This window comes from Petromyzon marinus, chromosome 1 (assembly GCF_048934315.1).
Source record: "Petromyzon marinus isolate PM22_M1 ecotype Great Lakes invasive population chromosome 1, UKy_Petmar_22M1.pri1.0, whole genome shotgun sequence".
Taxonomy (NCBI): Eukaryota; Metazoa; Chordata; class Hyperoartia; order Petromyzontiformes; family Petromyzontidae; genus Petromyzon; species Petromyzon marinus.
The window spans coordinates 23962426-23986287 of NC_133667.1; the positions used below are offsets into that span (position 1 = coordinate 23962426).

General features: G+C 45.6%; 1 protein-coding gene across 12 annotated transcripts in view; it reads right to left on the minus strand.

Annotated features, from left to right (window-relative positions):
* The window catches only part of LOC116938531 (semaphorin-4B-like), a 185057-nt gene that overhangs the window by 80409 nt on the left and 80786 nt on the right, over positions 1 to 23862 (minus strand). For 3 of the 12 annotated variants that reach the window (XM_076065898.1, XM_032945821.2, XM_032945713.2), the window contains exon 1: positions 10768 to 11053. The exons of 5 other annotated variants lie outside the window; for them this stretch is intronic. The gene's annotated coding sequence lies outside the window, so the exon portion shown is untranslated. Of the gene's footprint in view, positions 1 to 1478; positions 2217 to 2253; positions 2433 to 10767; positions 11054 to 23862 lie in introns of those variants that run through there. 4 more of the 12 variants (XM_032945762.2, XM_032945781.2, XM_032945771.2 and 1 more) reach the window with 3 other exon arrangements.

Below are 23862 nucleotides of genomic sequence, written 5' to 3' on the forward strand. Positions count from 1 at the left end.
AGCCTCTTGTTTAAACACACTTTAGAGCACTTGCTAGGCTTTCGTAAAATTCTGATAACTGTTTTTTGCACTCTTTAACCATATTTGCCACGGTACATCAACCACGAAACCAATGTTCTATACTAAACTCTATGAGCTGAGGTTTTGCCATGTTAATTAGCACGCTGCCAAATTTCGCGACAGCAGCTTCATGTAACGGCCCTTGATCAGGGTAAGGCTATTGGATTTCTCCGCGTACAGGAATTAAATTAAAGTCAGGAGATTTTCCAAGCCGGGTAAGTCACGTTCGTGTTTTTCACTTGCCCTCCCCACTCCTGCTGGAAAGTGAACACCAAACAGATACCACACACGCTCGCCCTGTGCAGCTCTGAAATATCCAACAGAGAGTACTGTGACAGAAAGTTAAAGGTGCAGCAACTCTGTCATTACAACTGCTGGCAGAAAGACCTCCACCAAGGGGAGCCCTAGAGAGCCCCCCTCTAGAGGGTAATTAGCCAAATCGAATGTCTTGGGAGAGGTTGGTGTAGCCACACTTTACCCTCGCCACCTGCCGATCGCGTAACGGCGGTGTGACCATTTACACTGCTGGGTGGGCAGAGGGGAGCACCACGGCGATACAGAAACTAAAAACAGGAGTTTAGTCACTACCTACGAGCCTTCACGATTTAGGTGAAATAAATGTGGACATTCCCCAAGTGCCACCAAGACACATGACATAATCACGTTCAGTCTCTTTCACCACAGATTTTAAAACTTACCATGGTAACAACGTTGTTATTTTTTTTCACCTTGTACCGTACAACTGGACAATAGCATTAACACATGAATGCAGTTTATAAAATGTCGTGTGTGTGTGTGTTGAGAGCGGAAGTATAGCGGATAACGCACTGCGCTACAAACACGCCGACCCGAGTTCGATTCCCGCTCACGGCCAACACCGGTGGCGATTTTCTGAACCAGTCCTGGGCATCCCCTAGGTCGACTCAGCCTCAAATGAGTACCTGGTGCGGTATTTAAACATCGCCACTGGGTAGACGGTCGGGCGTGGTGCTGCCCACCCAGCCACGGTGCGACCACTCTCTCTCTAGAGGAATACAACTTCGTATGATGATAACAAAGCTTTTATGCGTCCCTTTTGTGAAAATGTAAATATCACGAGATACACATTCCTTGGTACAAACAACTGTGCAGCACCCCACTAGCGTTCGTGCTCTACTTGAGGTGGCCTACTTGCTAGGCCAGCGATCATCGTATCAACAGCTTCTTTGTTACGGACTGCAAGCCAGGAACTGAAGGAGACGCCATAACATTTGTTTTCTGAAAAACAATTACAAGCTCGCATGTGCAAGAGGCCACACTTTGACAAAGGGACTCCAGCAATGAGCTCCACCGCCCCTTCCCCCCCCCCCCTGGGCCGCATTGCACTCCCACGGAATGTGAATTCAATCAGCACCGACAGACCGAGCAGAGTCACTCACCAGGAGGTACACGGGCCGCGCTGAGAGAGAGAGAGAGAGACGCGCGCGCGCTATTCCATCGGTGGGTGAGATGGGGCCGTTCCCTGACCTTCCACAGGGGTGCCAGCGCAAACAGAACATATTACCGCCGCCTAGAACCATGGGAGGGACGATACTAAAGGGCATTTAACTGGTTAGGGGAATTTTTCCCCCGTTGCAAGCAGGTTGAAGTCCCACGGATTAATGAATAACTCAGACCAGTCATCACAATGCTCCCAAAGCCCCATGGTGAGATCTGGCAGGGCCTCTTTTTAATTACTGTAGTTTACTCTGATTAAGTTAATTAGTTTTTTTTTATTATTGAGTAGAGACAAATGGACTGATCACTCGAATGGCGCACGTGACTTGCCAGCGTCAAGGCACGGTACCCGCCGATGGATGTTTGACAGTTCAATAGCCGCAAGAGGAAATGTGGTTGCAACGGCATCGCAAAGTACAATGCACTTTATCCGTGACGCCCACCGTAACGACTTGAAAATCCGTTGATTATAAACTTCATTTACGCGTTTGCGGTGCCCGTCCCCGTGACAAATTATAATGTCAAAACGTGCTGGCACATTTGTCACCAGTTGATAAATGTCCACCGGGGGAATAAACCACGGAACACTGATAAAGGCATGGGCAAACAACTCACTGTGTACGCTGCTCACACAAGATCAATAGACCACATGTCCAGCTTCTACCCTCCCTCTCCATGCCCCTTCTTTCTCAATTCCCTGTATCCACTCGTACTTACCACGCCTTCATATTTTCACCATCCGTAAATTGAAAAAAACTTCCACTTTCGATGTCTGGCTCTCAAATCCCCTTCAATGACGAAGATGCTCGTAAAGGGCACGCTCCATGTTGAGGTAGATCTTCCTGTGAGGATCCGTAGAGCGCTCCCGAGTGCTTCGTAAAGCGATGGCAGTTTGCCTGGAAAAATATCAGTGACTGTATGGGCTGAGATACAATCCCGGACAGTTACGCTGGTAACGTGGCTCGAGAGTTCGATGCTGCCGTTCGCGTCAGCGCTTTGAGCCAGCACTGCTAAGATCACGGTTTTCAATCCCAGCAGCCGCATGCATCTAAACCAGGTTCTTAGATATAATAAATTGCTACTGTCGGCCACTGCTGAATGAAGGCCTTCCCATGCCATTGCCATTACTTTCAGTCCGGCAATGCCAAATACATCTCCCACCCGCGCATTAACGTATCTCATCGCTCCATCTCCTCGGTGGCAGGGCACTTGGGCACGTTCTGTCCTTTAGCCACCATTCCATCACCAGGCGTGTCCATAAGCCATCATCATTTCTAGCGATGTGTCATGCCCAAGCACGCTTGCACCGTGTGGGTTGTTTGACCATACTTCACCACGCTGGGCCAGTGGGAGCTGGTGGGGGCCCTGAACCAAGTCAGATGTCACTTGCGACTGATGTCGGCAGTGGCTTGGAATCACTCTCAGGTTGTGGGGTTCATAGCGCAGTGTGCTAACCACCGCGCCACCACTAGAATGGATGGGATCTTTGTTTTGTTATAAATGACCATGCCACTATTTAAACTACATAATGTACAAATATCTTCAAATCATTTCATTTTATCAACCCCAGCTCTGCAAGCTGAACTTGCAGAACACTGAATGACTGGCGTGCAATGCACCGCTCTGCAAAGAGCACAATTGAGTTCCGTCTTGTGCTGCGTGACAAACAACTGTGGAAGTGACGGCTTTGGTGCCAAGTTTACTCACATGACATGACACTGCTGACTAAAATTAATTCACGAGTTGCATGAAAATACACAATCTGTCACTTAAACACAGAACAGGATGTACCACAACAAACAACGTTAACAAATTCCCCACACGTCAAAGAGCATTGGATGGCATTCTCCTCTATCGGAGATCTTGAAGCAGTGAAGGAGATCCCACGTTCATACGGTGAGGATTGGTACCTTCATTCGACAACTAACATTTCCAAACACTTATTAATGATGTTGACCAAACGTCCCAATACAGGACCCTCCTTTTAAAACAAATAAACCTCTTGAGAGTGAGTGAGGCTTTCATTCCTGGGTAAACATCTGGCAGAGTTATGATCACTGCGGACTTCCCACAAAGTGACTGTGGAGTAATCAGTGACAGGATAAATGAAATGGTGCAGCTCTGAAATTGCCTGCTCACGCCACTGCTGATGGAAGGCCTTCGACTCGAGGGAGCTCTGGAGAACCATCTCTAACTAAACTATAAACTATTTTTTTTATTTTAAATGGTAAGACTCGTTGAGCTATGTAGCCCTTTTTCAGAAGTGACCTGGACACAATTGAGGGCTAAGCGAGGTAGCTCATCACGTGGAAATGTCTCGCAGCCAAATACTCTAAACGCGTAATGTTGAGTCGAGATGTGCAGGCAAAAACCGGAGGACCCAGAGAAAAATCCACGCGACCACATGGAGAGAGCCACCGCAAACTCCAAATATACAACAGCAGGCGTCAGGGTTGGGATCGAAACCCACCCGCTACCTGTGTACCAGGCATACCCGCTGGTCAAACATCTTAGAAGAGGAGTTGGGAGTTCTCACAATTCACCCCACCACACTTGGCCGTTGCGCCGTACCCATTTGTACTGCTGATGGCTGGGACCGAGGCGGCGGCAAGGAGGAGGAAGGGGGGGGGATTTATGAAACTTGCCAATCATTTAACCTCACAAAGGCTAAGAGTTAATTGTAACAGAACAGAGATCTTATCCATCGTAAGGCGAGGGTTGCGCACAGTAGGTTGGGGGAGGGGATGGGATTGAAGGGGGTCACTGCAAGCTGTGGCGGTCCTGCAGCAGGAGGTGACGGAGCAAGCTGCACCCCTGGCCGCTGCGCGTCGCCCAGAGTTCATAAGCAGGGGGCGTGCGAATTTCCACACCTGCGACGCCTGTTCCGTGTCCATCAGCTGCCACTTCCTGCAGCTCCCCCCGTCGTCGTCGTCTCCCCCCCCCCCCCCCCCGCCGAGCTACTGAGTTGTCCGTGCAGAAATTCAGACGCCGCGTTCCATATGCGGCCAGGTGTTTGTTTTGCCTATTTCTTGTTTTTACAAACAGGTCAACGGGGCCGAAACAACAACAATTAATCATTGCACGCTCGCAGCATTGGCCCCGTTATGTTCCTACAAGGGCCGCTATCAACAAGTGTTAGCATTTTTGTTGTTGTTAGTAGAAGGCACCTGCTTTCCCGATAATAAATTTCGGTAAAAAATGTGCTTGACTCGGAACCAAGCGTGAGCTCACTCGTGCACTAACGTGGCAAGGGAGACTGAAATAACGATACTAAAAGTTAAAAGTCTCTGAGTGTCTGCAAGGCTCAAATGAGCATTGGACAATACTATATGTATTAACTATACATTTTTATTTTGCCAGGTAAAGCCCACTGAGCTATATAGATGTTTTTCAGAAGTGACCTGCTCGCAAATGATAGCTCAAATGAAGTGGCTTATAACGTGGAAATATCAGTCCGTGGTGAAAATTTCACAGTTCCTTGGCAGGGGCCAGTCTATTATTGTTATCCTCATGCTTGCTCAGGCAGGAAAGCCTCAGCTCGTCTCAAGTCAAGGTTTCGAAGTCAGGTGCAATGTTGCTTTGTGTGACCACAATTGAGTACCATAATTTCCAGATACATTTTTACGAGAATTGGAATGTTTTTCCAACACCATTTACATCGTTTGTTTTTGTATATATGGGAGGTTGATTGGAGAACTCGGGGGAAACCCATGCAGAACAGGCAGAGAGAAGATGCAAACTCCACACTGAGAGAGCACCCCGGTCAGGAATCAATCCCCAAGAGCGTTTATGTCGTGAGGCACAGGGCCTTTAACGGCCAAACCTACACGCTAATTTGCCAAATAATTTCAAAACCCCACGACCGGAATTAACCTGTGCAATGTGGCTCAGTGTAAAGCGTGCGATGATTAAATTCGTAAATCGAACACATTGGAAACGGTTCGCTTGGCAGAAATACGAATGTTAAAGTTGCCTTCGCTGCAAGATTGTAACAAGGGTGTTCGTTAATATTAGCACAAAGCAAATACAGGCTACGAGTCATCGTGAGAAACTCACTCCATACTGGAGGGACAAAAATGCCACATGCATGCAATGCTATTGACATGAGATCCCTTTTTTTACACTTTTTTAACGGTGGTTGAAATCACGTACAGTACTGCAGACATTAGCTCCGTCCGGCTATCTCTATGTATCTCTGTAACCCCGGGGCGGGGGGGCGGGGTCGATAATTCTCATGAAAAAATAATTCAGTCTGAAGAAAGCCTTCAAATAAATTTGTGTTGCTATTAGGGACTTACTCTATACAAAGCTGGTCAAATCGGTTGCTCAAACATCGAAGGCAGCGCTAAGAGATCCCCCGCTTTTGGTAATCCTGGCCCTGCCGTCAGCGGTAGCGCATTGCTTCCCCGGGAAGTGGCTGCTGGGTTTCAATTTGATTAGAAGATTTTTGCTTTCGTTGTTGTTGTGATACTGCGGTGAATGGTATAGCGCCTCTAGGGGCTGTAGAGATCACGTGAAGTAACGAGATAACGTGATACAAAAGTGTTTTTACGTGCTGTGGACAAGGGCCGATCGGTCGAAACGAGCGCCTACGATGGTACACGACGTTCTTGACGAAAGTGTTGAGATTTTCACTTACACGCGACGTACACGAATGGAAAAAAACAACAGCCCTTACACTTCGTTGAGCTGTCATTTGTGGTCAGGTCCCCTTCTTTAAAAGAAGCTAATAGCTAAGTGGGCATTACCTGGTAACTACGTGACTTTACCGAAAGACCCAAAGCATTTTAAAATATATGTTAGAATGTTTTTTTGTGAATTGTTTATCTTTTCAATACTTTGCACTCCTATCGTGTTTTTGTATGTTTGTTGTCGTAACTTTCTGACCCGCCCCTACTGGACATGTGGGAAAAAGAGCTTTATAGCTCATCGGATTCCTCGTGCAGTATAAACAAAGATTCTGATTCAGATTTTTGTTTTAATCGATTACTAAAGCCATTGTTCTACCCCTGTTATTTTTAATGTGCGGGTTTGTTTGTTTTATTTTGCACGCACCGCCGTCTTTGCCTACGTGCTTCACCTAAGTACGCTCGCTCGCCGTCAAAGTGTTTTTGACATTGGCTGTAAATAGAAGTCCCCATCACCGAGTCGATGTTGACGGTGGAGAAGTGTTCCACGTGATGACGCAGCGCGCGCGCATGCGCGCGCGCGTTGAGAGCCCCGGCACTATACGGCGATTGTATAATACCGAGGCAACGAACAAAAAGTTAGGCAGAGAGATTTTCATTAATTTCCTGCGGTCGAGACTTCCAAGAAATCCCAGTGATGGATGGAGTGAGCGAGCGGTGTATAACAGGCATGGTACTGTACATTGTGCAGTTTCGCACACTCGGGGCATCGGTGTTAAAAAAAATAAACTCCTCTCCAGAGGAAAATGGGTGGTGTGTGGATTTGTTTTTTTATATTCCTGTGCATTTGCCAGGATCACCAGACAGCCTGCTTCGTGAAAGCACCCATTCTGTAATTAATAGCAATAATAAAAACCAGTCAAACAGTCAAACAACCTTCCCGCTTTAACCGTCTTGCGCAAAAAAATATTCAAAGGCCAAACCTAAAAGAAATGTTGTTTTAGTTTAATGTGAATTTCAGGACTCAAAGGCAAACTCTCATTAAAAAAATGTGTAGAAAATGTTCAATGTGATTTTACAGAAGCCGTATTAATAACAGCAGTCCACCCGACGCAGACTTGATGTACGAAAGGGTTCAAGTGAGTACGGTACAGGGTGGTGATAATTTCTGTAGGTTGTGAGCCAGTGGGTGGAAACTCCACACATTCCCAAGCTGAGACCATTCTCTCCAAGAGAACAAACACTTCATAATAAACACTGTTGACATCCCAGGAGGTGCTTCTCATTGTATTGACCAGAGAGTGATTATAGGCTGAGTGAGCACACCAACAAGATTTGAATGTTTTACAATCCTTCCAACTGTTAACCATGCACTTCACCAACAGTGCCAGCCAAAGTAGCATATGATAAAAAATCATAATGAATTCCTTTATTTGTCCATGAAAGCCTCACTGAAACTCAATGCTTTATCAGGAGGGGTCATGCCTTGTGATGTTTGGCCAGTTCCTTTTAAAAGGAGCGTTTTGCATGTGGGAAGAAAACGGAGTAAGCAGAAGGAGAGAAACACCCCTCCTCGCATGTGAATTTGGATAATGCCCCAAGGTTTGCACGGAGAGATCACAGACTCACTTTCTGTACAGACATCGTCTTATACAGAATAACCGATCCCTTTGGAATGTGATTTAGAATATGTATACCTTCGTTAAAAAATAAACCTCTACATTCCGTCCGCAAACAAGAGCTGTGCATGAAAGTAAAACACTGAACTTTTGAGACAAAAGGTGAAACGATAATATACAGACACTGAGGCACCTTCTGCCCATACGGGACATGCTGCTATACAAACACAACCTTCAGATTATTTTAACAGCTGCCTGAAATATCCATCGTTCTAAAGCACCTACAGTTTATATAGTAGAAGCTTCGGGCAATAGACACTACCGGAGCTTCAAAGAACTCCACAGAGTTGCGACAGATGTTTATAACGCTGTGGTAAATACCAATTAAACGGAGCCAGTGCCAGTCTTGTGTAGCCCGTGCCATTTGCGCAATTAGTGAGCAAAACTGTTGTGACGAGAGTAGGCACAGGTCGAGGAATTCCAACGGCACTTTAGCTTCCACGTTTTCTGTTTGATGTTTTCTTTGTACGCGGCGTTTGTTTACAACTTCTAAGCGGACAATCCCAATTCATTTTCACAATTGCATACCTGAGTAGCAGCAGCAGTAGCAGCAGTATTGAGACGTAATTTAACAAAAATGGAAAGATATGCAGGATGTATATTTTCATTAGACCATACTGCATAGACCCACTTCACCGTCGAATGGACTATGAAAGTAGTGTCCGACAAATAATCGAGTGCAGTGTTTGGCATGCCCTCTGAAAATTGAACCATGCGCGTGCTGGCTGACAGTTCAGCTTGCTGTCTCGTTATGGAAGGACGTGCGGCACATTTGGTTACGACTCGGCACCCGACGGGTATAAAGCTAACAAATAAAAACACCACGTTAAAAACACTCGAAGTTGTCAACGGAAAAAGCACTGTTTTCAAAGATCTGACTACTGCCAAACGGACGAGTGTACGTGTGCAGTAATTACTACACTTTTTTTTTCAATTAACCAGGTAAGGCCCACTGAGCTATTTATCTGTTTTTCAGAAGCGACCTGGCCACAAATGATAGCTCAACGAAGCGGCGTCGACGCGGGGAACCACTGCAAAATCTGTAGCGCAAACTCACAACTCGGACCCCACACTCTGAACACAAAATCAATGCCGCGAACGGAGACTAATGAATGAACCGCACTTCACGTTGCAGTGGGGTCATGCGAGGAATGCGTACCGCGTAACCAAAGGTCTGCAAGTAAAAAAAAATAGCACTTACAATTTGAATATTTCTTAACACCCCCCACCCCCTAGACACCCCGTTCACTATCGCCCCACTCCGACCGTGCAAAACTGTTCTGTCAGTCATAAACAATGTGGCTCTTTCCGAAAGAAAGTTGGTATTCTTTCACTTTCCCCCGAAGCGCTGCGCCAGTTGGAGCCCCGCGGCTACATCCACGCAGGAACGCGGAATTTATTTCACTCTGCGCAGACGACCGCAGCGGTCACCTACGTGCGTGCGCTCAAGGTCTGCGCGAGATACAACGATGCACGGATTGCATACTCGCGCAGAGACCAGAATGGAAGGCGAGTGTGTGTGTGCGTTTGTGTGTGTGGTGGGGAGCGGTAGTGTAGCGGTCAGCGCGCTGCGCTATGAACCCGGAGACCCGAGTTCGATTCCTGCTCAGTGACTATTATCTGAACCGGTCCTGGGCCTCCCATAGGTCGACTCAGCCTCAAATGAGTACCTGGTGTGGTGTGTAAACATCGCCACTTGGAGAGACAAAGGCGGTCGGGCGTGGTGCTGGCCACCCACCTCCTCGTGTACCGTTCATAGGCGCTCGCTAACAGCACTTGCTCCTACAGTCTGTCACAGGCTATACGGGGGAACTTTGTCTTTTGTGTATGTGAAAGCAATTGTGATGAGAAGAGTGGGCCAACAAATGAATACGAGTTATGTCACGTGTCTATTCCCATCTGAGCACGCATCAAAACAAATGACCGCTGCCTTTCAAAAGGCGGCTTCTATTCCAATGAACCCAAGCCCGTCATCATCTTGGAAGTTGTAAACACGTGTACGCAACAATCAGGGAGGGGGGGGCATGAGGTCTCGTCACAGAGCTCCATACGATTTAGACCAGTGGTTACTCTTTGGTTATTTCGGTAAAGTCACGTAGGTAGACTAGAGTATGTATCCCTGCAGTCACGAAAGCTTCAAATCAAGATTAGACCAGTGGTTCTTAAACCTTTACTGCAGACTTGCAAACCCTTTGGTTGTCAATCGTTACAAATTTGCTTAAATAAATACATAGGCGTTTGGTGAAACAAGTTGGTGTGTACTTACGTGCCCGTTCTTTATTTGTGTTTTTTTTCGATGATTATTTACCGTCTGAAAAATAAATCTGGCATGGGGTGCGTGCACCGCAGGTTAATAATAATAAGAAGTGTAAGAAGCACTGCTTTACACGAAATAGTTGCGCAAACACTCCGCGCGCGCGTCGGTAGCCCGCATTCGTCACGGTTCCACGTGTTCCGCCGTCGGGTGAGTTCACAACAACCGTCGCGCTCAACAAACGCACGGAAGCTCCTCAATCGCTCTTTCTTTCTCGCTCTCTCCACCTGCTCCTTACGAATCTGTGCAACGCAAACGCGGTGCAGCAGCGGCAGCAAGACAACGAGCGCGCTGGGAGCCCATCGGAAGGACGCTTCGCAGTCCACGTGCACGGGATGTGAGTGGCGGTGGTGGTGGAGGACACGTGCCGGCAAACCACACCGAACGAAGCCACCCTCCCAAACAAAACAACACCCCCCCCCCTCTCCGCTTATTTTCAAACGCGAATTCGCGACCAACACCGCGCGCCATGCGACGTTCACCGCATCGCCGAACACGGGGAGCCACGCGCTCGCGTGCGATGCTCCCGGCAAGTGAAACTGAATCGGCGGACCCCCCCCCCTCTCCCAACTCTCCCCAAGGTCCCCCCCCCTCCCCGCGCGTGTGTTACCTTTCGCTCAGCGCGTCTCCATCACCGTCGGCGTCCGCTGCGGTGTCATCGTGGGGACGCGCGCCGAATGAACGCGAGAGCGCGCGCGGCTTTCCTCTCTCCCCGTTGCGAGAAGGAGGCGAGGGAGACTTTGCCGTTGTTGCGGCTCGCACGAGCGGCACTTTCTCCCCCCTCCCCCCACCACCACCACTCACCCCTCCCAAGCTACAAGCAACCGAGAGGAGGTTTCGGAGCGAGGCAGCACAATGGAGGTTGCCAGGGCTGAGCCGTGACCGTTTGTGAGTGCGACCCCCGGGAGCATTGTCAGAGCGCCCGATCACCCCCCCGCCGCCCCCTGCCCGCATCGCCCTGTCCCACACACCCCACGCACCCCACCACCACCACCACCAAGCGCCGAAGGTTCTACCCAGCCCCCTTCTCACACTCACTCCTCCCCCCACTCCCAGCTCTTCCCCCAGTGAATGCTAATCCACACACGCGCAGCGGCCCCTCTCCTCTCCCCCTCCTCCTCCTCCTACCCCCTCTTTCCACCTCTCGAGCATAGAAGCGGTGGCTACGGACCCCTGCACCCACCACGCATGATGCATCAGAAGGAGGTTTTTTTTTTGCTGCGATGTGGCGCTACACCCCCTGGACCGCTGGGCTCTCTCCCGTCCCGGGCTGTTGCTCCGGGCTCTTGCTGCAAGGTCACGAGGCTCTGCAAAAATGGTTTTCAGTGAAAAATGACAACTGCAATCGTGACACGCAGCTATGTTATATCCACTGCTGTATGAAAGCCTCCCCCCCCCCCCCATGCTGTCGCCACCCCTCGTGGTACCGCGATGATGTCCTCGTCCATCTCACTGCTGCACCATCAGCTCGTCCCATCGTTCCATCTCTGCGCTGGCCATCCTTCTGCGTGTCTTCCCTCAATTGGAATTAAGAGTAGCGCATCATAATTGTACGTCCCATTGTTCACCCGCTCACGGATGCTAGAAGCATCGCCGCGCCCTTTGACAGCGGAGGTCGTTTGTCCATACTCACCACGTTGGCCCAGTGTGGGTTTGTGAAATGGGGGGTGGGGGAGGGGCAGGGAACAAGTTCACGTATCACTCACCACTCAAATACTTTATCTTAACTTATACACTTTATTTTAACTTATATACTTTATTTGAACTTATATACTTTATTTGAACTTTTATACTTTGTTTGAACTTATATACTTTATTTTAACGTATTTACTTTATTTTAACTTATATAATGTAGTTATTTAATGGGCGCCAAGGTGGTGAGGTGTTAACTACCTCGCCTGGTGTGCAGGAGACCGGGGGTTCGATCCCGACCCTGACGCCCGCTGTATATTTGGAGTTTGCATGTCTCTCTCCCCGTGGTCGCGTGGATTTTTTTTCTAATCTCCGGGTCCTCCACATTTAAAAACATGCGTTTAGACTATTTTGATTATTTTTGCTGCTATAAGTGTCCACGTGATAAGCCACTTTGTCGAGCTATCGTTTGTGGCCAGATCGCTTTTGAAAAATAAGTTAACACCTCCGTGGGCTTTGTCTGGCAGGATGGACACGGTTTGTGTGTTGTTGTAACGTTCTTACCCGCCCCAACTGGACATCTGTGAGAAAGGCCTTTATAGCTCATCAGATTCCTCCAGTATAAATAAGGATTCTGATTGTGATATCAGCCGTGGCCGGGAAACAAATCTCAGATCGAGGTGTTCACAGCACTCCACTCAGTCAAGTTTAGGGCAATGGCTGCATGAAGGAGGGCCATTACTTGAAACGTCATCTATTATAGATTTTTGTTTTCCTTCTTTCAAAGCAGTGCTATTTACAATTGTCTTGAGGATCTACCTATCAAGAATAGGTCAGTGTGGCCGCTTTAGAAATGTCTACCCAGCTCTAAATCATATTTAAAAGTATATTCCTTTACGGCACTGTATTTCACGATGAAATCATCAAATTGATATTTATTATTCAACAATAATTTATGTTTGCACAATTTTTGGGATGTATCACGTGACACTGGTTATTGACTTCATCGCTGTGCTTTCATTTGATTTGTTTGGCTGTTGTCATTTTAATGACCCCAATCACTCTTTCAGACTATCCTGGTCTCTTGATGTCCTACTGGACATCTGTGAAAAAGAGCTTCATAGCTCATCGGATTCCTCCAGTCTAAATAAAGATTCTGATTCTTGAATGCTCACCCGGTTAAACAATATAAATTGAACGCATCACTGCATGGGCAATACGTGCTTGATGGTATGCAATTATAGCTTTCAGAGAGCTTAGAGAAAAACAATTAGGTAATTATCACAGAAAATAGCCTTAATACGTAAATTAAAGGCAATTTAAAAACAATGCAGAGACCACAGGCTAAAACTGAACGAAAACATTTTTTTAAAATTTCACCAGGTAAATCCAACTGAGCTATATAGCTCTTTCAGAAGCCACCTGGACACAAATGATAGCTCAACGAAGTGGCTTATCACGTGGAAATTTATAGCTGCCAAATACTCTACATATTTCTGCAAAAGCAATAGAAGGTTGATCATTTTTTTTACGTGCACAGTATTCACTCCCTTTCGAAGACATACCAACTTTCTCCGTATATCTGGCCCTCAAGAGAAACAGATACTCTGACCGTACCATCCGCCAAGCTGTTTCTCCCTCCATACAGATACTCCGGTCAAAACCATCACACTACCATATATAGCAGGCGTTACTAAAAAGATTTCCAAAATTCTAAACAAACACAAGATCCAGGGCCGGTTCAATACAGTACACAAAATTCGTGATCTGATCCCATCCGTGAAGGATGTCATTCCTGACTTACAGTATCCCGGGGTTTACAAATTGAGCACACTTGTGGTGATTGCTATATCGGGGAGACGAAACGACATGTCTCTGACCGAATTCGCGAGCACAAATCAGATTTGAAACACGGCAGAACGAATTATTCTGCCGTAGCTGATCATTGTTACAACGCTGTGGGTGATCACGATATAATTTTCTCCGATACCAAGGTCCTTTGCAAACCGACAGGTTATCATCAGAGATTTGTCCACGAGGCAATTCAGATTTACAAACACAGACACAATTTCAACCGAGAAGATGGTTTCAAAGTAAACAACCATTGGAAAGATGTTCTAAATCGAACCAAACATTAAACTAATTTTCAATGGTACAGTATATTTATTCTAGTAGTGGCACTCCAAACTTCCAAGGTGGTGTATAATCATCTTATGCTAATTCAAAGCTCTGTCAGTAGTACGTTTTATGCTAAATTCCTTTGTCAAGGCGTTTACTGTTTACCCCCTCACAGCTTAAAAGGAGGCGACCAGCGCTTGGCTTTCTTCACTCCAACGCTGTCCGCTGGACAGTTTGGTCCCTTCACCTGATGAAGGCCGCTTGTGTTGTGGCCGAAACGTCGTGATTTTTGTTGTTTTATTTTTTTACCTACGTGACTTTACCGAATAGAACCAAAGAGTATGGATCCTTGCAGTCACGAAAGCTTCAAATCTAGAATAGATACCAACTTACTCAGAGGTACGAGGAGGAACCACCGAAAAGTGGGAAGACGGCCACACGGTGAGCCGGTGCCAAACTACCCCCAAGCTCTGTGATCCTATATATATATGAAGGCATTATCAGCCAATTAACAAGTGTTTACATGTGGGAGGAAACTGGAGCACCCGGGGAAAAGTCACACATACGACGGGGTAACACTCTATCCCGTATAGATGGAACAGGTGTAGTGCACATTTGCTGCACCACCGTATCCTGGCAAACCAGGGTATATGACACCTCGACGCTCACGGGAACAGAGTTCCACAACATTTGCGTGATCCATCAACCCTCGTCTCTACAGTGCTGGATTACAGGCGTGTGCCACCACCAACTGAATTTGTCGCGCTGAAGGATATGAGACGTGCGTGTACGGCACATGTTTTTATGACAAGTCTACGTTAACAAACACACCGTAGGATGAAATACACTTGATAGGACGTCCACTGTGGAGATGGAACGATGGGTTCAGCGAATTTGCAGGAGCTAAAGATAGCTTGTTGCATAGTGAGACTGTGAGAGATGCGATAGCTTAGGGTGACCTTCACCCAGCCGTGGATAGATCATGGCCGGTGATGATGATAAGTTAGAATTGTGAGCATAAAACAACGTAAATGATTGCAGCAAATGAACACAAGTGTGCATCATGAATCATTTGTTCCATTACCAATTACGTTTTCGTCATACAAATGAAGAATGTTGTATGACGAAAATGAGGCATCTTTTCGCAACTTGGAGCCTGGTGTCACAATGGGTCAGCCACGAAAGATGACTGTCCCACAGAACGAATTGCAGTGTCACTCGTAGCTAGCTATCTCTGAGCAAAAGTCATTGGTCTGTAAGGAGCTAAGTCCAGTACATTTATAACTAGGAAGCAATAGCGTAAAGAGGGTCATTGCCTGTAAGATCGGCAGTTCACGAGTAGTGATTCAAGAAAACCTGACTGCTGATGAGACACTGTATGTCGAAACTAACCCAGACTTTGCTTGTCTTGAAACAATGCTGCTGAAATAATGCCAGACTATACTCTTTGGTTTGTTCAGTAAAATCACGTAGGTAAAACGTAAAATAAAGTTAATCAAATCACGACGTTCCACTACAGCAAATTACTTCTTGCTGTGACTATCCCACCTGATGACGGAGGCTTGTGTTGCTTCCGAAACGTCGTGATTTGATTAACTTTATTTTATTTTTTACCTACGTGACTTTACCGAAAGAACCAAAGAGTATGGGTCATTGCAGTCACGAAAACTTCAAATCTAGAAGACAACATACTAAACAATTAATAAATAAGCTCAACACACTCGTCAACGACACCGCCTCTAAAGAAAACATATAATTGGTGATGTCTCAGGCAATGGCTCTTCTGTGATATGAAGGAGGGCCATTGCCCGAAACGTCACCGATTATATATTTCGTTTTAATCTTTAAAGGCAGTGTTGTTCACGAGTGTGTTGAGTTTTTCGATTAAAAAAAAAAACCGTCTGAAGTTGAGCGTTATTCAATTGAAAAATGAAGCAGTAACATGTGAGATGTATGTGCCCTGTGATCTAAACATTGTATCACGTGACATATACAGGGTGGCCGTGAAGTCCGTTTCCAATAAATATTGTTTTCTGGCACATGCCTCCTAATGTGGGAATATTTTAATCAGGAATTCAGTGGACGATGGATTAGGAGAGGTTCTGATGTGATGTGACCATCCCTGAAACCCCCGTTTGGGCTTCCCATTTGGGGAATTATCTTGGAGAATGCTTCACACTTAAGATTGACAAACATTGAGGAAATCGAAAACAGCTGTTACGGAACTGCTTTTATAGGGAGGGGCCATCATTTCACTTGGAAGAACCTGTGAAGGAGAACTGGGGCAGTGGGACACGTGCTAAGAATGAAAAGGTAACAACATGGAGATGTTGGAATTCGAGGTTACATTTTCAGTTTTGTTTTCCATGCAAAGGGACTTCGTGGACTTTCTTTACATGCACAGACCTGACAAAGGTCATGCACAGAATCAGAATCAGAAAGGGTTTTATTCGCCATGTAAGTTCACACCGACACGGAATTTACTTTGGCAGGATGGTGCATACATTCAACATATAGGAATCTAAAATCTTAAATAAGTTTTAAACAAGTCTTACTATAATAAGGGTTAAAAGTCTAACACTAAGGGGCTGAAGTATATAAAATTAAATAAATATCGAATATAAAATAGCTTTAAGATATAATTTAAAAATACAAATAGGGAAACATAGTTAATATCAGCAACGTGTCGTTATGTAGATCAAATGTTAAAAACAGTGTTAGCCCTTGGCCTTGTTTAACAGGCCAGCAGCAGATGGGAAGAAACTGTTTTTATGGCGTGAGGTTTTGGTCCTGATGGACCGAAGCCTTCTGCCAGAGGGGAGTAGCTGAAACAGAGAGTGTCCAGGGTGGGAGAAATCGGCCATAATCTTCCTCGCTCGCCTCATAGACCTTGTCGTATGACCTGACAAAGGTCACGCACAGACGAGCATGACCTGACAAAGGTCACGCACAGATGAGTATGACCTGACAAAGGTCATGCACAGACGAGTATGTCCTGACAAAGGTCATGCACAGACGTGTATGTCCTGACAAAGGTCATGCAGAGACGTGTATGACCTGACAAAGGTCACACACAGACGTGTATGACCTGACAAAGGTCATACACAGACGAGTATGACCTGACAAAGGTCATGCAGAGACGTGTATGACCTGACAAAGGACATACACAGACGAGTATGTCCTGACAAAGGTCATGCAGAGACGTGTATGACCTGACAAAGGTCACACACAGACGTGTATGACCTGACAAAGGTCATACACAGACGAGTATGACCTGACAAAGGTCATGCAGAGACGTGTATGACCTGACAAAGGTCACACACAGACGTGTATGTCCTGACAAAGGTCATGCAGAGACGTGTATGACCTGACAAAGGTCACACACAGACGTGTATGACCTGACAAAGGTCATACACAGACGAGTATGACCTGACAAAGGTCATGCAGAGACGTGTATGACCTGACAAAGGTCACACACAGACGTGTATGTCCTGACAAAGGTCATGCACAGACGAGTATGACCTGACAAAGGTCATGCACAGACGAGTATGACCTGACAAAGGTCATGCACAGACGAGTATGACCTGACAAAGGTCATGCACAGACGTGTATGACCTGACAAAGGTCATGCACAGACGTGTATGACCTGACAAAGGTCATGCACAGACGAGTATGACCTGACAAAGGTCACACACAGACGTGTATGACCTGACAAAGGTCATGCACAGACATGTATGACCTGACAAAGGTCATGCACAGACGAGTATGACCTGACCAAGGTCATGCACAGACGAGTATGACCTGACAAAGGTCACACACAGACGTGTATGACCTGACAAAGGTCATGCACAGACGTGTACCACAGACGTGTCTCGAACGGCCAATCTGATTCGGGCAGACAACCAATTGGCTGACCGTCTCCTTAATCTCCAAAGACGTGTACCATCGCGAACACTGCGGACGGAAAACGCTGCTGTAGGAATACACACGTGGGCAAACACCAACGAAAAGGCGGACCTTACACAGACGTGTATGTCCTGACAAAGGACCGACAACCCTGTTTTAGATGGTCACTGTGTACTAAGATGGACACTGCATCGCGCACTTTCAGATATGTTTCTGAGGCCGTCTGGAACGCTCTCCCTTCCGATATTAGGAAACCGCTGGAGCTATGCACTTTTGAATCTGCAATGAAAGCTCAGAACTATAGAACTGCTTTTCTTGTGTTTAGTTTGTTGTCTTTCCCCTGCACCTCCCATTCGCGCGGTTGGCTATGTACGGTATGAAATAAATTCAACATACAAACAGTAAAAGATGGGGAATTGGTATTCACGAAAAGGCGGACCTTATAGTACCATCGCGAACACTGCGGTCGGAAAACGCTGCTGTAGGAATACACACGTGGGCAAACACCAATCCTCGTGCATGTAACGATGCACCCCTACCCCACAACGGCGAGCGATTCTGTGAATCGTCACGACTATGGAATGATGATTCGGCTCTTTTTCTCACTCTCTCAAATACCGTCCCACTTGTATTGCTTGTCATTTATTTAGTTTCCTCCATTAGTCTGGAGGTGATATCAGCATATTGTCTGCACATTGTTTTAATTTGTATAAATAAATAAAAATGGAACACACCATTCCGTGGAACAAGAAATATAACCGTTTTCTATATTATAATTTAATAATTTACAGAATTTTGTCAGCACACTGCCATGTCAGTCAAGGGGTTGTTTGGTTATACTTCACTACGCCGGTCAGTGCAGTTTGGTAATGTACCAGTTCCGATACAACTCTCCACTGATGTTAGCCATGGCTGGAAATCAAACTCAAGTCACCAGGTCCAAAGGGCAATGTGCTAACCACTGCGTCAACCCCCCCCCGCCGCCTTATACATATACATACAAGACTATATATATTCGTGATAAGCATGTGATGCAGTGCGGGATATTCAATCACAATGCTGACATTGAGAGAAGCGTGAGATGTTGAAGTGTTGTGGTTCAATCTCCGTAATCTCCGGGATTTGCATGGCGTTCATGCTGGCTGTCTCGAACGGCCAATCTGATTCGGGCAGACAACCAATTGGCCGACCGTCTCCTTAATCTCCGACAACAGCCAGACTGGGCACCCACAGGCCACAATGCCTGCAGGGCCTAAGGAAATTCTTCCCTGCTGCCAACAACTCCGACAGTTCAAATGCCGTGGTGGGTGTTTAGACTCAGTTGCTGCTCTGCCCCAAGGCCAGAATGCGCGATAAACAAGTAGACTGCCTCACGAGATGTAAACATTAAAATATTTATCAAAACGTGTTAGCATTCTGCTGTGGCTTGCGTTACTATAAGCAACAATCTCCCGTCTCGGCGGCGCCCTTCGACGCTGATGACCAAAAATAACACGTGCGCTCCAAGCTTAACAAACCCAATTACGGCGCACGTTTAACGATAATAAACATCTCGTTAGCAAGTGGTTTAAAGTCTAACATATACCCGTCATCGTTGCTCTGGTTAAGGTCTCGTGCGTTCCGCCTCAATGCAGAGCCAAGTCTTGGTCAATTCTTGCCCCTAGTCTAGCACTTTCAATCAAGGCTGTCTCATGAAAAATGTTCATTAAAGCTGGGTTTGAATGTTTGTATGTTACCAGCCTCCATGAGTCTCACTCTTAAATTATGGCCAGTTTCTGCACTGTTGCTAAGCGTGAATCATGAGCAATTCAATGCAGCTTCTCCAAAACAAATTACCACTCACTTATGTAGCTGTAAATGTATCTGATGTCTAAATGATCAGTTACGGTGTTGGGTTCCTTTTAAAATGTAATATATTTTAGGTATGTCCAATCACAGTTTTCTTTTTAAGAACGTTGACACAGTGCTTATTATTTCATCATCAGGCATGCTCAATCCATTGATGGATGAAGGATTCTCAAAGATTTCAGCCATCTATCATGATCCTGTGATGCAACAATCGACTGAGAACCTGCACGTGATCTGATTTTATTGCTCAAAACTAAACTATTCAATATTTTTTTTTTACCTTTACCAGGTAAGGCCCACTGAGCTATATAGCTCTTTTTCAGAAGCGACCTGGCCACAAATGATAGCTCAACACAGTGGCTTATCATGTGTAAGTGAATAGCAGACAAATATTTAAACGCATGTTGATTCTAAATATGATGGGAAAAATCGGAAAACCCAGAGAAAAATCCACACGACCACAGGGAGAGACATGCAAACTCCAAAGATACAGACGTCAGGGTCTGGATTGAACCCACTACCTCCTGTATACCAGGCGAGGACGTTAATATCTCGCCACCGATATGTCAACTCCTTTCCGGGAATTTTTGAAGCATAAAAAGGCCACGTTAGCAAACAACAACAACAACATGCATCCTGCATTACACACAGTTTCATGAAAAATATCTCAGAAATGAAATAGATTGGCAAACATGATTGTTGACTGAAACATGAATTCACCTGCATTGTGTTACATGAAGTCCTCACACGTCAATCCTATTTTCTCTTAAGTTACTTTTCAATTCTGATTAATGTTTTCATAATGATTTGAAACCACCACTCTGACCAAAGGGGGAAAAGGCTTAAGGCTCAAATCTATTAAACGAATCAAATTACGCATTTTTAAGTTTTAGATTTGCTCAATTAGGACCAGAGCATTACAAGCGAGATAAACAAGGCAGTGTAACAGAACGTAATCTAATTAAGGTTTTGGCAGGGATGTGATTGCAATGAGATCTTATTACAAGTGACTGATTTTTGCATGGGACGAAAGTTTCCGCGGTTCAAAAGTTTACGCGATTGCATTAAGTCTGATTGCAAATGGCAAGCAGACAGTTTAATGGCCATTAGCTTCGCATTGACGACCTCCAAAGGGATGTGCTGGCCATTGGCTTTGCAAACAGCAGACACTGAACGTGCGAGAGGAGAACCTGTATCCTTATTTAGAGAACGACGCCACTAAATGTTTATTTCACAAACTCGCATAATAGCAGCCTCACAACAAACTTTCACGTTGTTGAAATCAGGTGATGGATTTGTAAACGATGGGACGGGTTACTTCTCCAATTGGGTGCCAGGCGCTGTTTTTATTTAATACAAAAGTGTCAGGAAAACGAACATCGTGTGTAATTGTCATTCATCAGAATTCACATCGGTTACAAGAGACGTAAATGATTACTTTGCTGTTCATGAGTCAAAAGAACACAGTTATATTGGGAACTTGGGGGAAAGATCGTTGAAAGAAAGGCAGAATAATATTTGAGTAGAAAATACTGCTTATTGATATAAGCGCTTGGTATTATTTTATGGTGTTAAACGAAACAAGAATGTATTATTTGAAAGTAAATCCCTCAGAAATTCTATCAACCTTACACATGAACGATCAGCGCAAGGCTGTGAGCGCAGAGCGTCTTGCGAAATGACAGCATGTACATTTTACCTCCTTTAAAAAAAGACAAATTACCTCAACATTGCTCACACTGTTTTAAATTGCGATTGACTGATTAACTGAGGTGGAGTCACATGGCCAGTACTGCCATCTTGTGTCATTTCACATACGCATTTGGACTGTTTCTTTGGACAGACACCTCCAGAGGACAGTGGCGAAACCAAGCGCTTCGACCTCACAAGATAGTAACGGCGGAACACACCCAGTCCCTTTCGGCTGCCGTAGGGAAGCATAATATTTGTATTATTTATCGGGCCAAAATATGTCTGGAAGTGTTGTTTTCAGACCGTTAAATGCCTCTGGAAAGTCAGCTGTGGCCCATGACACCCGCTGTGTTTATTGGACCCAGATATGTGAGAGGGTGGGGTGTAATGTTTGAGGGGTCAGTCAGCTGGTCCTGGCAGAATAAAGTTGGAATAGTTTAGAGCCATTTGATGAGGAGAGCATTCTTGTGTGAGGCCTTCGGCATGTGTTCAAAAAGGTGAAACTAATTATCGGTAGTCTTTGTGACAAGCAGTAATTATATGACACCAACTCTTGAGCAAGTGAATATTTAGAATATATGCCTAAGAATGGTGAAGTAATTTTAACATGCAATGCATGCTGGGATTTCTCTCAAGTTTTGACGTTGAAGAAACATTTCGGAATAAATACATAAAAAAAATTTCGGTAACAATGTTGTTTGTCAGCCTTTATCATCTCCTGTTCATGTGTATCTTAAATGGTCTGTGGTATTTCCTTCATCTTACATGACACAACTAACACCTATACTCTGACACACTTAATGGGATGATTTTCCAGAAATAACCTGTTAAACTACAATGCTAAGGACAACAGGTGTTTTTAATATATATGTTTATTTATTACGCAATTTTAAGAGTGAAGAAGCTTTGTCACAAATCCAACATTGACTTTGCATGATCGCAGAAGGGTGGGCCCTCTAGGCACCATCACACGAACTCCGGTCAGCCTCGCAGCAGCGGCTTTTGGCTGGCCATCGAACAAGGATGGTGGTCACCGCATCAAGAGATTTCAGATGCGCTCCTTGCCGCCGTCTGGAACGCTCCTCCTTCCGAAATTAGGAAACGACCGGAGCTATGCACTTTTAAAATCGAGATTGAATGACTAATTTTCTTTATAATCGCTTTTGGGTTTAGTTTTGTTGTCCTTCCCCAAGCATCTCCGATTGGCACTATTGGCTACGTACGGTGCTGTGGAAAGGTGATGTGGAAATGAAACATGCCTGGGGACTAAGAGCAAGATAATCAGGCTGGCGGTGGTGGTGGGGGCAGAGGGGCGAGGGTGTGGAGGAAGTTCCGATAGGCTTGGTTGATTATTGTGCCAGCACAGAGGGCAGTATCCGCCCGCCCCCCTTCTCTGGAAAACAATGGCAGTGTAGGTCTGAGGGTACAGCCACACTTTTGAAGTTGGGGGTGTGCTTGCTACAAGCGAATGATGGTTCCCGGTGGTTATTGGTGAGATTACAAAACATGATTCATAAGAGGAGTTTAATACTGCACTTTAATTATAAGTATATAACCTACACTACTACTGTACTTGCTACTGACTTGGGACCGAGCCTACTGTTCCTAGGATACTGTGCATTTAAAGGATCCATCATCGGCATAATGCAAAAAACACAACGATTTTTTTTGAAGGGAGAAAAAAAATCACAGGCTCAAAAATATTCAAATTTTTATCCAAAAATGTGGGGGTGTCACTCAAGTTTAGAAGTCCGGCCAGACTGCCAATAATGCTCACAGTGTCTGCATCCCTGGCTGTTGTTGAGGGGTCCAGAGAGAGAGATGGGGATGGGAGGGAGGGAGGAACACCAAAACGTGTTCCTTGTCGATTTACAGTGGCGGCACAGATGGGCAGGCCAGCCCTCCAAGTGCTTAAGAGCAAAGAGGCGGAGAGAGAACTCACTCAAGGGCAGCCATGCCTCAACCCTCAGACATCTGTGCAAATTGTTGAGGTTAGCAGGAGGGCACAACACTGACGGGTAATCATTAAGGGAATAAAACACGTCACGATGTTTACTTGCTTAACTTTTTAGGTGATGGTTGTGTGACTGCATTTATTTTGTCAGTCTTATTATGTTGTTGTCCCAAGCTGCAGAACAACATGTGAATAGCATATTTGTAAAGCCACGTATTGAAATGGATTCTTAAGCTCATTGGCACGCGTATGTAACCATTGCATGTCAGATTGTTTAGCATATACTGCAACTTTCGAGCAATGAAACAACTATGAGACAGTACTAAAAGAGAAACAATACAAACGCGATGACAAAAATTAGGCAAAAAGAAATCACTTGCAATTCTTGAATTGAATCGTGACCCCAATTCATAACGATTGATGGAATTATGACGTGGGGGGGGGGGAGTAGGTGGTCAAGTCAAAAGTTCACATATTTACCTATCAGTTCATGTAAATGCACCCGTGGAATTATTTTTGAAACGTTTTTCCGTTTCAGATGCTAATCTGCCAGCT